The sequence below is a fragment of the Macaca fascicularis genome, chromosome 6 (genome assembly GCF_037993035.2).
Source record: "Macaca fascicularis isolate 582-1 chromosome 6, T2T-MFA8v1.1".
Lineage (NCBI taxonomy): Eukaryota > Metazoa > Chordata > Mammalia > Primates > Cercopithecidae > Macaca > Macaca fascicularis.
This window is the reverse complement of record NC_088380.1, coordinates 37897180-37911602: the sequence shown is the minus strand read 5'-3', so window position 1 is coordinate 37911602 and position 14423 is coordinate 37897180. Positions and strand designations below refer to the sequence as shown.

General features: G+C 38.3%; 1 protein-coding gene across 11 annotated transcripts in view; it reads right to left on the bottom strand.

The window, feature by feature from the left end:
• WDR70 (WD repeat domain 70) overlaps positions 1-14423 on the bottom strand; it is a 382962-nt gene that overhangs the window by 169721 nt on the left and 198818 nt on the right. The window contains exon 1 of one of the 11 annotated variants that reach the window (XM_073993325.1): positions 2448-2542. The exons of the other annotated variants lie outside the window; for them this stretch is intronic. The gene's annotated coding sequence lies outside the window, so the exon portion shown is untranslated. Of the gene's footprint in view, positions 1-2447; positions 2543-14423 lie in introns of those variants that run through there. 11 annotated transcript variants of the gene reach the window in all.

Genomic DNA, 14423 nt, shown 5'->3' with positions numbered 1-14423 from the left:
GAGAGTGTGTGTGTGTGTGTGTGTGTAGAGAGACAGACAGACAGACAGACAGACAGACAGGGTCTTGCTCTATTGCCGAGGCTGGAGTACAGTGGTGTGATCATAGCTCACCATAACCTGAACTTCTAGGTTCAAGAAATTCTCCCACCTCATCCACCCAAGTAGCTAGGGCTATGGGCACATGGGAACATGCCTGGCTAATTTCTGTTATTTTTTGTAGAGGTAAGGTCTCACTACATGTTACCCAGACTAGTCTGGAACTCTTTGCCTCAAGCAATCCTCCTGCCTTGGTCTGCCAAAGCACTGGGATTACAGGGGCAAGCCACTGTTACTGGCCGAAATTTTCTATATAGATGATTATGTGGTCTCTTTAATAAAGACAATTTTATTTCTTCCTTGCAATCAGTAAGCTTTTCATTTATCTGTCTTATTGCACTAGCTGGCAATTCCAGTATATAGAAATAATGAGAGCTAACATCATTGCTTCTTTCTCAGGCACGGGGGAAAGTATTCAGCCTTTTTCCATTAAGTATATTGCAGAATGAACATCCCTAATCCAAATATCCAAAATCCAAAGTGCTCCAAAACTTGAAATTTTTTGAGCACTGACATGACACCACAAGGGAAAATTCCATACCTGATTTCACGTGCTGGGTCACAATCAAAATGCATGTACACAACACACAGTTCATTCAGTCTGCCATTGTTTGTTGTTGTTACTGTGTAACAGTTGATAAACGTATTCTGGAGATGCGACTGTGCTGTGCAGTTAACCCGAACACATTTTTTTTTAATTGTATTAATGATATGTCATATTTTTCAGTTAAGTACTTATGTATGAAGTACTTATGTATGAATAAGTACAAGAAAATGCTTATCGATGACATATAAATTCAGAGTCAGGAATGATGGTGATGCCAAAACACTATAGTTCTCCACATGTGTAACTGAGACAATGACACTTTTGCTTTCTAATGGTTCAATGTACACACACAGTTTCATGCACAAATTTTTTAAAATATTATATAAAATTACCTTCAGGCTATATGTATAATGTATTATGAAACATAAACGAATTCTGTACTCAGACTTGGGTCCCATTCTCAAGACATCTCATTACACATATGCAAATATTCCACAATGTGACTCCCAAACCCAACACACTTCTGAGCCCAGGCATTTTGCATAATGGATACGCGACCTGAACCTGTAGGTTTTTCATAGATGCCCTTTATCAGAATTAAGAAATTCCATTCTATTCCTAGTTTGCTAAGAGTTTTTATCATGAATGAATGCTGGATTTTTTTCAAATGCTTATTTTACATCAATTGAGATGATGACACAGCTTTTCTCTTTTTTAAGTCTGTGCATTATATATTGTCTGATTTTCAATCCTTTCAATCCTCCTTTGCACTCTTGGTTTAAATATGACTTAATCATGATGTATTATCCTTTCAATAAACTGTTAGTTTGAATTTGCTGATGTTTCGTTAAGGATTTTTGTTTCAGTTCATTGGGGATATCAGTCTATAGTTTCCTTTTTCTGAAGTGACTTTGTGTTAGGCATCAGGGTAATGTTGGCCTTATAAAATAAGTTGGAGTGTGTTTCTTCTTTTAGTTTCTGGAAGAGTTTGTATAGAATTGGAATTTTTTTTTTTTTAAGTAGAATTCAACAGTGAAGCCATCTAGAGTTTTCATAGTGGAAAGGTTTTTAATTATATATTCAGTCTTTTACACAGGACAAGAATATCTCAGTTATTTGTGTCTTATGAATGAAAGAATTTGTCTTTCAAGGAAATTTGTCCATTTCATCTAAGTTATCCAATATATTTGTGCAAAATTGTTCATAAAATTTCCGATTATCTTTCAATGTCATTAAACTCTACAGTGATGTCACCTCCTTCATTCATGATATCACTGTCTGATACTGCCTGCAATTCTTTTTGAGACTGAGCAGGCTAGAATACAGCCGCATGATCTCGGCTCACTGCAACCTCTGCCTCCCAGGTTTGGGCGATTCTCCTGCCTCAGCCTCCCAAGTAGCGGGGATTCAGGCACAAGCCACTATGCCTGGCTAATTTTTGTATTTTTAGTAGAGATGGCATTTCACCATATTGGCAAGACTGATCTCAAATTCCTGAGCTCAAGTGATCCGCCCAACTTGGCCTCCCAAAGTGCAATTACAGGGGTGAGCCATCACACCTGGCCTCCTTTTTAAATTATCAATACAGCTAGAGAGACATTTATCAATTTGATTTGTCTTCTCAAATAACCAATTTTTTTCTTTCTTTTTTAATTTCAATTTTATTCATCTGCTCTTTCCTTATTATTATTTTCTTCCTTCCACCTACTAAGTTAATTCTTTCTCTCTCTCTCTCTCTCTCTCTGATTTTTGTTCTGTTTTAGTTTTTTGGGTCTCCAGTTTCTTAAGGTTGAATCCTGCATACCTGATTTGGGGCCCTTGTGTTTATCCAGAAGTCTGAAATCAAGGTGTCTGCAGGGTCACACTTCCTCTAGAGGAATTGGGTAAAATCCCCGTAGCCTCTTCAAGCTTCCAGTGGCTGGCACCATTCCTTGGCCTCCTTGGCTTATGATCACATCACTCTGATCTCTGCCTTCATCTTTATGTTGCTTTTCCCCCTTTGTGTCTTCTCATTTTCTGTCCTTTAATGAAGGCACTTGTCGGATTTAAGGCCTATCTGGATAATCCAGGATGATCTCATCTCAAGATCCCTAATAATTAAATTTACAAAGACTTTTTTCAAAAAAGGAAACATTCACAGGTTCCAGGAATTTGATGTGAACATAGCTTTTTGGGGGACCACCATTCAACCCACTATACACAAGAGAGATGAACCTCAAAACACACTCTCCCAACTAAAAGAGGCTAGACACAAGAGATGACATACCACATGATTCTATTGATCTGAAACGTCCATAAAAGGCAAATATATAGATAGCAGATCAGTACTTGCATAGGGCTGGTGGTAAAAATAGGGAATGATTAAACACTGTCTCTTTTTGAGGTGACAGAAATACTATAAATTAAATGATCACAATGGTTGTACAAGTCTGTAAATATATTAAAAATCATTGAATTGCCCCATCCTTTTCTATTTTCAGCTGTAATCAGTATAGCTGAAAATTCCATTAAATTCCTAGAAAAGACCATCAGTAATTAAACATTTCTGAGGGAAAGTTCAGCAAACCTAAGATAAGGAAGTTGAGCAAATGGAATTTGAAGAGATTCCTAATTTAAAATATATACCAATATTCTTCTCAGACAAAACTTACACTCTGCTCTTATAAACCAAATACCGCTAAAGTCTTTATGAAGCACTTGTAAAATATTTTATTTCATTAAATCAAGCAGCAAGAAGTCAGGCACGATGGCTCATGTCTGTAATCCCTGCACTCTGTGAGGCCAAGGCAGGCGGATCACTTGAGTCCAGGTACTCATGACCAGCCTGGGCAACACGGCGAAACCCTGTCTACACACAAATACAAAAATTAGCTGGGTGTGGTGGCCAGCTACTTGGGAGGCTGAGGCAGAAGAATCACTTGAACCCAGGAGGCAGAGGCTGCAGTGAGCCGGGATCGCACCACTGCACTCCAGCCTGGACAACAGAAAGAGACCCTGCCTCCAAAAATAAAAAATAAAAATAAAAAAAATTAAGTTGCAAGAAAAATCAGTTTCATAGCTGATTAAGAAGGAAAGAATGCTACATTTCATAGAGTTCTAGTCCAAGTGACCTCCTCAACCACTGCAGGTAAAACAATACTCAATGCTTTCAACCAACATTAAATTAAAATCCTGTACCAGATGTCAAACATTCACCAACTTAAAAGTTGGTCTACAAATAGGATATACAGATATACATAAACATATATAGTATGTATACAAACATATACATATTACATTGTGTTCACATATTTATATATATTAAATATACCATGTATTCGTGTGTGTGTGTGTAGGTATATATGTATGTATGTATTCACCTCTATATCTCAATCAGTGATCTAGCTGGGCACAGTGGCTCACACCTATAACCCCAGCTACTTGGGAGGCTGAGGCAGGAGCATCACTTGAGGCCAGGAGTTCCAGACCAGCCTGAACAACACAGCAAGACATTATCTTAAAAAAATAATAATAGGCTGGGCACAGTGGCTCATATCTGTAATCCCAGCACTTTGGGAAGCCAAGGCGGGCAAATCACGAGGTCAGGAGTTCGAGACTACCCTGGCCAACATGGTGAAACCCCGTCTCTACTGAAAATACAAAAATGAGCCAAGCATGGTGGCGGGCGCCTGTAATCCCAGCTACCCGGGAGGCTGAGGTTGCAATGAGCTGAGATTGTGCCACTGCACTCTAGCCTGGGCGACAAAACAAGACTCCGTCTCAAAATAAATGAATAAATAAATAAAAATAAAAACTAGCCAGGTGTGGTAATGTGTCCCTGTAGTCCCAGCTACTTGGGAGGCTGAGGCAGGAGGATCACTTGAGCCCAGGAGCTCAAGACTGCAGTGAGCTATGATGGCACTGCTGCACTCCAGCATAGGTGACAGAGTGACTCCCATCTCTAAAAATAAAAATAAAAAATAAGTGACCTTAAATATAGTAGGGAGAGTGGGGGGAAAAAAGAAAGTTAAGGTGGATGGAGCAAGGAAAATGAGCGAAGGGGAGGGCAGGGAAGGGAACTCAGATGTATGTTCTATGATGTTGAGGTGATTGGGTTCTTTTTTTCCCTCTAACCTCTTCTAATTTAGCCTGTCATGAAGTTCACAAAAAATATAGCACCATGTTCTAAGATAACACCCTTAGGTGTAGATGCTAAGAACTATTCTGCTCAGAGTTATAGCAAAGATGCTTCATATTTTTTTCAAAATAATCTATAGAGAAATTCATACACTTTCCAAATGCCAAATTAACATCTTTCAGTTACCCATTTTGACTTCCTTTCTTTTCTTAATATCTAGCACAGTTTTGTAGAAATAATAGGCTTTGACAAATTAAAATCCTATACCAGATGTATACTATATATGTCTTAGTATCTATCTATCTATTGATCTTTAATACGACCCTATTCTTAAGTTCTCCTGAAATGTCCCTCAAAATAATCTGCTTCAATTAACTTTGGTTAAGTCATAAACACTGTTCCTTGGCCCTGAAGAAACATGGATGAATGGAATAGGGCTTTTGCCAACATGGTAAAACCCTGTCTCTACTAAAAATACAAAAATGAGCTGGTGTGGTGGTGTGCACCTGTAATCCCAGCTACTCGGGAGACTGAGGCACGAGAATCACTTGAACCCAGGAGGTGAAGCTTGCAGCGAGCTGAGATTATGCCACTGCCCTCCAGCCTGGTAGACAGAGTGAGGCTCAGTCTCAAAAAAAAAAAAAAGAATAGGGCTTTTGCCTTCCCAGAAATCACAGACTGGCTGATGAAAATGTTTTATAAGTATAAGCCACAGGACTACAATTCAACAAACATAAATTAAATACTTTCCACAAACCAGGTACCTTGGTGAATACATGGAGATACGAAAGTGTCTGTTCTCCAAGAATGCATAACCTGATGGGGAAGAGGGAAAAACATGCCATTGTCTCATGAGGCAGTCACCCAAAAAAAGAGGTATTTCACTGGGAAAGATCTAGGAAGGATTCTATAGAGGTGTGACTTTTGGGGAGAGCTGAGATTCTGTGGGTGAAATTTACAGACTGGAGATGGGGATAAAAGTGGAAAGGGTTGTGGGAGTGGGGAGTGCATCCTAGAAATTGGTATAAAAGATGCAAAGATGGGGGGGGCTTGAAAATGCAGAGTCTATATAGGAAAAAAAAAAAAGTAGTTTGCTTTGACAAGAGGATGAAGTACACAGTGGGCACAAGTAGAAGATGAGGTTGTAAAAACACGGGCAAGTGCCAGATTGGAAAGGGTATCCTGTGAGATGTATTGAGATTACAGGTTTTATACTCTAAGAGACTGTGAAGCCACTAAACAGAAGAGTGACCTAGGTTACACAATCAGACTTGTGTTTTAGAAAATCACTTGGATGGCAGTAGGGGAGACTGGAGGGGACAAGTCTGTAGGTTGGACAGTCCAAATGAAAGATAATAAAGTTCTGTTCTAACGCAAAGGAATGGGGAAAGTGAAGAGAAAACATTACTTTGAGGTGGGCTAGAGTCATGGTACCATTCAGTGAAGCAGAGCTGTGGAAGATATGGCATAAGATAGAAGGTAATAATTTTGGTAGAAGTGGCAATAACAGGTTAAGATTCAGAGAGCTGTGTGACATCCAGGTGGAGAATCTTGTTGTATAGGGTCTGGATGAAAGAAATAAAATAAGGAATCATTAGAATGTAGACAAAGATATGAAACCATGGGAACTGCAAAAGGCAGACCCTCATGGAACAGATACTGAAAGAATAGGCAGCAAAAAGGAAAAGGAGTTAGGCAGGAAATAAGAAAGGGATACAAGGACAGGGAAGTGTTAGGAAGCCAAAAGAGAATACTTTTAAAAAGAAGGTGTCTGCATGTTCTCACTAAAAAGTGGGAGCTGAACAATGAGAACACATGGACACAGGGAGGCAAACATCACACACTGGGGCCTGTCAGGGGGTGGGAGGCTAGGGGAGGGAAAGCATTAGGAGAAATACCTAATGTAGGTGACGAGTTGATGGGTGCAGCAAACCACCATGGCACATGTATACCTATGTAACAAAACTGCACATTCTGCACATGTACCCCCGAACTTAAAGCATAATAATGAAAAAAAGGCGTGATCATGAGTGTCAAATTCCAAAGAGATGTTAAGTAAAAAGAAGACTGAAAGGCCTTCACAGGATTTAATAGACAAGAGCTCACAGATGACTTCTGCAAGAGCAATGTCAGTAGAATGATAAGGGAAGAAGTCAGAAAGCTATGGCATTAGGATTGGGAAATGATGAGGGAGAGTTATAGCAGGCAAAGAATGTTCAAGCATAAAATACTATTTAAGTACAAAACAGAATCAATAAAACCTGGTCAAGACAAAGAAGAATGGAATTGAGGATGCCAGGCTGGGGAGAGAAGGTAACATTCGATTTGGCTCCTAAATGATATGAAGGGTTGTAAGGTAGATTTGAAGGAAGGAGTTTATGGCAAAAGGAAAACCAAGAGTAAAAGGCCTTGAAAGGGATCTTGAAAGGAATGGTAAATAATCTGATATCTGATATAGTTACAACTCGAGGGGTAGAAGTGGGAGGAGGGGCACACCTACCTGGAGATGATGATGGAAATAGGTTAGTACTAGATTGGGAAAGACCTTGCAAGCCATTAGGGATTATGCACAGTACTCTGTAAACCTTGGAAAGGCAACAGATAACACAAGTAAGGGGTTTGAGCTTATAACAGGCAGGGCAGGAACCCAAGCAATGTGCCCCAAAGTCAGCCTAGAATGATGCTCCAGTAACAGAGCCTGACCCACGGCTACAGAGTACGGGTCTAAAAAGGAATGAAGACAGTGTCCCAGACAAAGGTACTGGATCGAGAGCAGAATGATGGTATTTTTCACATAAACAGAGAATTGGAGAAGACAGAAAGACACTAAAAAATGAAATGAAAATAGTAAAGATCTAGTGTTTCCAACAGTACAAATTTCTGACCAGTAGAAAACGAAAAGGAAGAAGTCACTGATAGAACTCCACTGGATTCTCAAGACGGCACTGAGAACAAAGAGAATTCTGTAATTCTCCAACTGCATTTCTATGTTGTACTTGATTGAGGAGTGGAAAACTCACAATGAATCCATCTGGGAACAAAAAATAAGTCACTAGCTCTATTCCACTAATTAATTACTCCTAAACAGGTATCAAGATAAAAACTTGTATGTGGATTTGGCCTTAAAATGTGGACAAAGAGGCTGGGCGTGGTGGCTCACACCTGTAATCCCAGCACTTTGGGAGGCTGAGGCGGGCGTTTGAGGTCAGGAGTTTGAGACCAGCCTGGCCAACATAATGAAACCCTGTCTCTACTAAAAATGCAAAACATTGGCTTGGCGTGCTGGTGTGCACCTGTAATCCCAGCTACTCAGGAGGCTGAAGCAGGAGAATCACTTGAACCCGGAGGCAGAGGTTGCAGTGAGCCGAGATTGCTCCATTGCACTCCAGTCTAGGCAATAGAGTGAAACTCCGTCTCAAAAAAAAAAAAAAAAAAAGTGGGCAAAGATCCAGTAACTCTGCAACTACAGATGACTGTTTTTTATTTATGTTAAGAAGTAATGCCACGTTACTACCTTCTGACAGGAGCAAAGTAGAGCTGGAGGTGGAGTATGGGATATCTGGGAACAGAGGAAAGAGATTATGGTGGTCAGCACAGGACAAAGTGGACAGAACAAATCTTACAGAAATCTGCTTCTATCCACCCCTTTACTGTGAGTGCTACCAGGGCTCACTAGGGCTTCTGGAACAACTTCTTCTTGGGTATCTGCAGGTGCTTATGGCTTCTCAACAAACTGCAAAAGTTTAACATAATTACAGCTATTATTCTTTATTTTTAATGTCTCTGAAGTATAATACATATATAAATTTTTCACTCGACCAAGTTTAAAAGCACCAGACTCTACATCTGCAAAACAGATTTGAAAGATAAAATTTTATATGCCAAAGAGTGATTCAGTGCAAATTTGAAAATGAGATATTCATCTTTTGAAAGGGAACTGATCATTCCTCCTGACTGAAAAGTTAAACAATACTTAATCAAGTTATAGAGTTAAGTAATGAAGTCAATATTACCTTAGAAGTTTACACTAAAAATAATGAATCTTTCGATATCTCTAACAAATTAATCTACAACTCTGGTACATGGAGAATTATTCCCAGAAATCGTGAAATGCCAAAATGTGTTTGATAATGAATTCAGAATACCGGACTAAGAATCTGAATAAGATTCTTGTAAGACTCATAATCATGATAGCCAACATTTAAGTACACATAATGAAGCGTGCACTATTCTAAAAGCACTTTATCATTTAATCCTCACAACTCTCTGAAGAAGGTACTACTATTATTTCTGTATTATAGAGACAAAAGGTATAAAAGCATTAAGTTATAATTAATGTAAACATTCAGTTGAGTGAAATAATCAACTAACAGACCTAATGCGCTATCATGGCACATTACTGTCTACCTCACATTTCATAGTACTGTCTATATGAATCCATGAAAACAAGTAAGGTCATAACAATTTTGGATTTGCATGCTATCAATATTGTTGGTTCAAGTAGTACTTTCACTTGAGGAAGAATACTGCAAATTTTCCATATCTATAAAAGTAATTCAAAATAAAGTTGAATATTATTTGCATTTTGCATCTTTTAGCGATAATTACTCCGAAAGTCTTGCTAATGTGAAGTATGTTAAAGAAATGTAGTCCTTTCTCTTTAACAAAACGAATACCAACTTTTCTCCCAATTAAGATAATCAATGAGAAAACACTTCCAAAGGACGCAAGTATAAGGGATCCCACCTACTATGGCTGCTTGTCTCCATCTCCGATCATCCCTTATGCTTTCTCCCCCCCATATCTGTGACACATTTGTTCATAAGCCAGGCATGTTTCCCTCAATAAGCTCTGATCTATTCTTTTTTTTTTTTTTTTTTTTTTTTTTTTGAGACAGTGTCTTGCTCTGTCGCCCAGGCTGGAGTGCAGTGGCACAATCTCGGCTCACTGCAAGCTCCACCTCCCAGGTTCACACCATTCTCCTGCCTCAGCCTTCTGAGTAGCTGACACTACTGGCGCCCACCACCACGCCTGGCTAATTTTTTGTATTTTTAGTAGAGATGGGGTTTCACGGTGTTAGCCAGGATGGTCTCGATCGCCTGAACTCGTGATCCACCCACCTCGGCCTCCCCAAGTGATGGGATTACAGGTGTGAACCCACCGTGCTCGTCAATTCTTTTAAACAACTCTAGGGGGACAAATTTTCTATGTGTAAGGGAGGAAGAATAGCATGTAGGAGAAAAATCACCAACAGCTAAGGCACAGAGTTCAAACGAAAATATAAACAAAGTAGATCCAGAAGAGCTTTTAAAACTTTGCACAGAGGCTATGAACTACTAGGATCAACAGAGCGAGTGGAACCACCTAAGTAGCATTTTGCCCTCAGAAACAGGCTATTTGAGAAAAAGCAATAGTGGGGACATCCTAAAGAAGTGCTACGCATAAGGACAGCCCATGCTGAAACAAGATGAAACTTGGCATACTCTACACATGCTTTCCAGTTACTTAAGACCTTTAGGATTACACCAACAATCACAGAGATGCTCATTGCTTATAGCTCCACCATTAGGTACAATAATATGAATAAAAGCTAAACATGTATTAGGTCTGTATTATACCAGCACTACGTTAAGGGCTTCACACATGTTATCTCATCTAAGCTCACCATTTTACCATGGTTACCTTGATTATCCCCATTTGAGAGATGACGTGAGAAGTTATATAATCTACCCATGGTGACAGTAGTAGCAGAGTTAGGATTCTAATCCAGGTCAACCTGGTTGCAGAGCATACCCTTCTACTTTAACATCTAAAGGATAACTGTGTGTGAGTCTATGGTTGTATAATCATTATATAAAATTGGGCCAGATGCTGCTAAGCAAGCAAAGCATTCTTATGTTATATTGCTGATATAGGGAAACCTGATATGGGGACTTTGAAAAGTATTACTACAATATTGTTAGTCCAGTTTCCAGAGGCTGTAATCAATACATGTCTCCCTGAAATATTAAAAGGCTTGCTTTCATAGTTTGGTTTTCACCTATCCTTATAGTTAACTAGTCTAAATGAAATGGACAGCACAACACTTAAATTTACTCTAGAAACGAGGACCAGAATGCAACAGTAAAAACGACCCATTCTAAAAATGACCCATTCTATAACTTAAAATGATCCTTACTATACCTAGTAACTATTAGCTACTAATTAATAATGTAACAAATAAAAACTGTAAAGTAGTGAGACCATCAAATGTCAAACATATGAGTAAGGCAGGTACTACTAAAGATTTTTTTTTTTAAGTTTTCAAACATTTCCCCCAAACCCAGGAAATGTCTGAAGTACTATGAGAGCTAGGATTTCGAATTTAGTGAAATCTCCTCTGACTTAGGCCTTGTGAAGGGACACGCCCACTAATATTCAGCAGCCAGTCAAAGCAACACAGCGGTCCCCATGTAAAACACTTGGGATTTATCAGACGAAATTCTGATAGCCTTGTCTCTTTGTGTATAGTTTTGTGCACTAGGGGTTAGGGGAAGAAGGGTCTGTGAGGTACCCAAAATCATATTATGTGTACTTTTTACAGAGAAGGTCTATAGTTTCCCCTTAGATCATCAAAGAAATCTAACAAACATTAAAACACAGCTCTAAACTTTACTCCTACCCAGAGAGCTGATTTTATATTTAGACTGCGTTGCTTTGATCTCCTCTTAGGATGGCTTTTCATTTTTAGGTTCTGCTTGGACTTGTGTTAAAGAGTGCAACAAAAAATAACGACATGAATAACAGTATAGAAAAACGATTGAGGGTGAGGACAATGAAGTCATTTTGCCTGTTTTTAACTCCTCTCTCCTAACTTGTGATACTGAACAAGTCACTTGACCTCTCAGAGCCTCAGCCTCCTAATGGGAAAATAATACTTACTTTATAGTTATTTTAAAGAATTGAATGAGAAATATACGCAAAACATTTAGCACAGTGTCTTGCCCATAGTAAATGTCCAACTGTGTTTATTGTTCAGGACACTGTCTACATCCACCAGTGTTCTCTGTATGAAGGTCCCTGGGAAAAGTGTTTCTTTCTCACTCCGTTGAAAAGAAAAGTCTATTTTCCCCTCTTGGAGATCCTGAGGCTCTTTCAACTGAATATGTCTCCATTTTTGTCGTAGTCACTAGACAGCTTGGAGATGAATCTATAACCCTAACTTCTCACACTGAGCAGCAAGACCTTCTCCTAATAATTCTTTGTGAACTAACTTTATTCCTTTACCCTAACCTTCCCATGGCCCTGAATGTTTCATATATTGTTGTATTACATTTATTGTTTTATTGTTCTTGGAATGAGGTAAGGTGTGTGGAAACAAGCAATCAAATTAACAAATCAAAAGAAAAAATAGTGCTGTTTTGAACTGATAATAATTTGTGTTGAAAAAAATAAAGTTACTTTGCTAATTCATAGATGTATTGGCTACACAGGGGAAAAACTTAACTCTCTGGACTTCTAAAAATAAGATCTGCCCTAGACCAGTTTAGTCTCTCAAAGGAAATCTGAGCCAAGAGACATCAGTCAAAAAAACAAAACAAATCTGGTATGATAATGAGAACTTAACATGAAGAGTGATGAAGCAATCAGAGAATATAGCAACACGCTATTCCTTTGAGGTAGGTGCTTATATGTTCTGAAAGTTAAGTAACATCTCGAATTCAATGAGGGGCATTTCACAGTAGTGGGTTTAACTTCTACTCCTGGGAAAAACGAAGTTTCCATCTTTCACTGTATCAGACCCAGAGCAATGGTAGGTAATATTCAGGCTGATTTGAAGGCCTCTTTATTTTCTGACCCAGATAAATGGAAATATGCCATAGCTGTCGTGTGTTAAGCAGATGGGACACCAAAGGGGTTGAGCTGTTGGCCAAAGACAAAGGAAAAAAACTACAAAATGTAAGCCAAAGCTTTCCATAGCTGCTTGGCAATACAGCTTCCAAATAAACTATCTTAATTTGATTCACATGCAGAGAGTAGAAAATTAAAAACAGAACAGTGAATAAAAATTAAGTGAATTCATTAAATAGATAAAATTATAAAGCAACATATATTGATATCAGGAATATCTGAGTTTCTATGGACAGTATAGTTCCATATTTATACTAAGTTATATATTGTCTTGGGCACACAACAGATAAGATATAAATTTTTGAGAAGCAAATGTTTTTACAAGAAGAGTATGACCTCTAATGAATCAATAAGATAGAATAGAACCCAATAATTTTTAAGTATATTAATCTAAAAGTCCTAGGACAGTAAAATTAAAATGGAGTGCTAAGGAAATACAAAAGAGAAGAAATTGAAGACAAGGTGGAAATGATCTAAAGAAAAACAACATAAAATGTTTGGGGATGTCTTGTTTATAAAAGTTGCTTATCACAAAAATTCCATTGTGGGTGCCCAGTCTACTGAAAACTGAAAGAAAGTATCACATTGGAATATTCACAATAACAGAATAGATTTTTAAAAATACACTGAGATTCAATTTTTTTTCAAACAATAATTAAATCTGTATTTTAAATGTCTAACTATTCATTGTCAGATTTTTTTTTTTTTTTTTTTGAGACAGAGTCTCACTCTGCACTAGGCTGGAGTGCAATGACGCAATCTCGGCTCACTGCAACCTCCGCCTCCCAAGTTCAAGTGATTCTCCTGCCTCAGCCTCTCAAGTAGCTGGGACTACAGGCACCCACCACCATGCCCAGCTAATTTTTGTATTTTTAGTAGAGATGGGGTTTCACCATGTTGGCCAGGATGGTCTCGTGATCCACCCGCCTCAGCCTCCCAAAGTGCTGGGATTATAGGCATGAGCCACCACGCCTGGCCAGAATTGGATTTTGTGTCTTTTTTCTTTTCATTACTCTTCCAGAAGTGAATACATTAAAAATTTCCTTTCTTCCTTCTCTCCCTACATCTTCCTTCCATTCAGTCAAAAAGTATTTACAGACCCAGGGGTATCCCAAGCACTGCTCTAAGTGCTGGAGATAAGGTGCTAAACAAAACAGACAAAAATCCACATCCTTCTGAAGCTATTAGTCTGGTTACATGCATTGATTCATTCGCTTGCTCCTTCATTTCAATATTTCTCTTAATTGTGTGCCTTCAAAGAACAGAGAGTTTGAAGAAACACTTACCACAGGAATTAGAGAAACAGAATAGCAACATTAAGATTAAAATTACACAGGAAAATTAAAATCTCAAATAAGTTATTTAAACGAGAACACAACATGTGGAAGAGATACTGGTCAGGTTTAGGTCAGTGCCCACCTGTTGAAATGTATCTAGGCTAAATGTATAACTTTTTCTGTGTTTCTGTATGTTTGAGTGTATTACATGCCCTTCCTATAAAACTTGTCATATCACATTATATTTTACACTGTACATTTTTCTCTCCCACATTACACCATGAACTCTCTGAGAACAGAGTCTAATTAGCTGTGCCTTACAAATAAGCTCAAATAATGTTATTGAATCAATGGCATTTAATTATAGGAAGAAAATTACCCAAAATATTGTGTCTTAATCATTAAATAAGAAAAACAACACAAATTTGCTTTGATTTTCACTATAACTGAGAAACATTAGGTACACAGCCAATAAAACAGTTAAGTGTGTTATTAA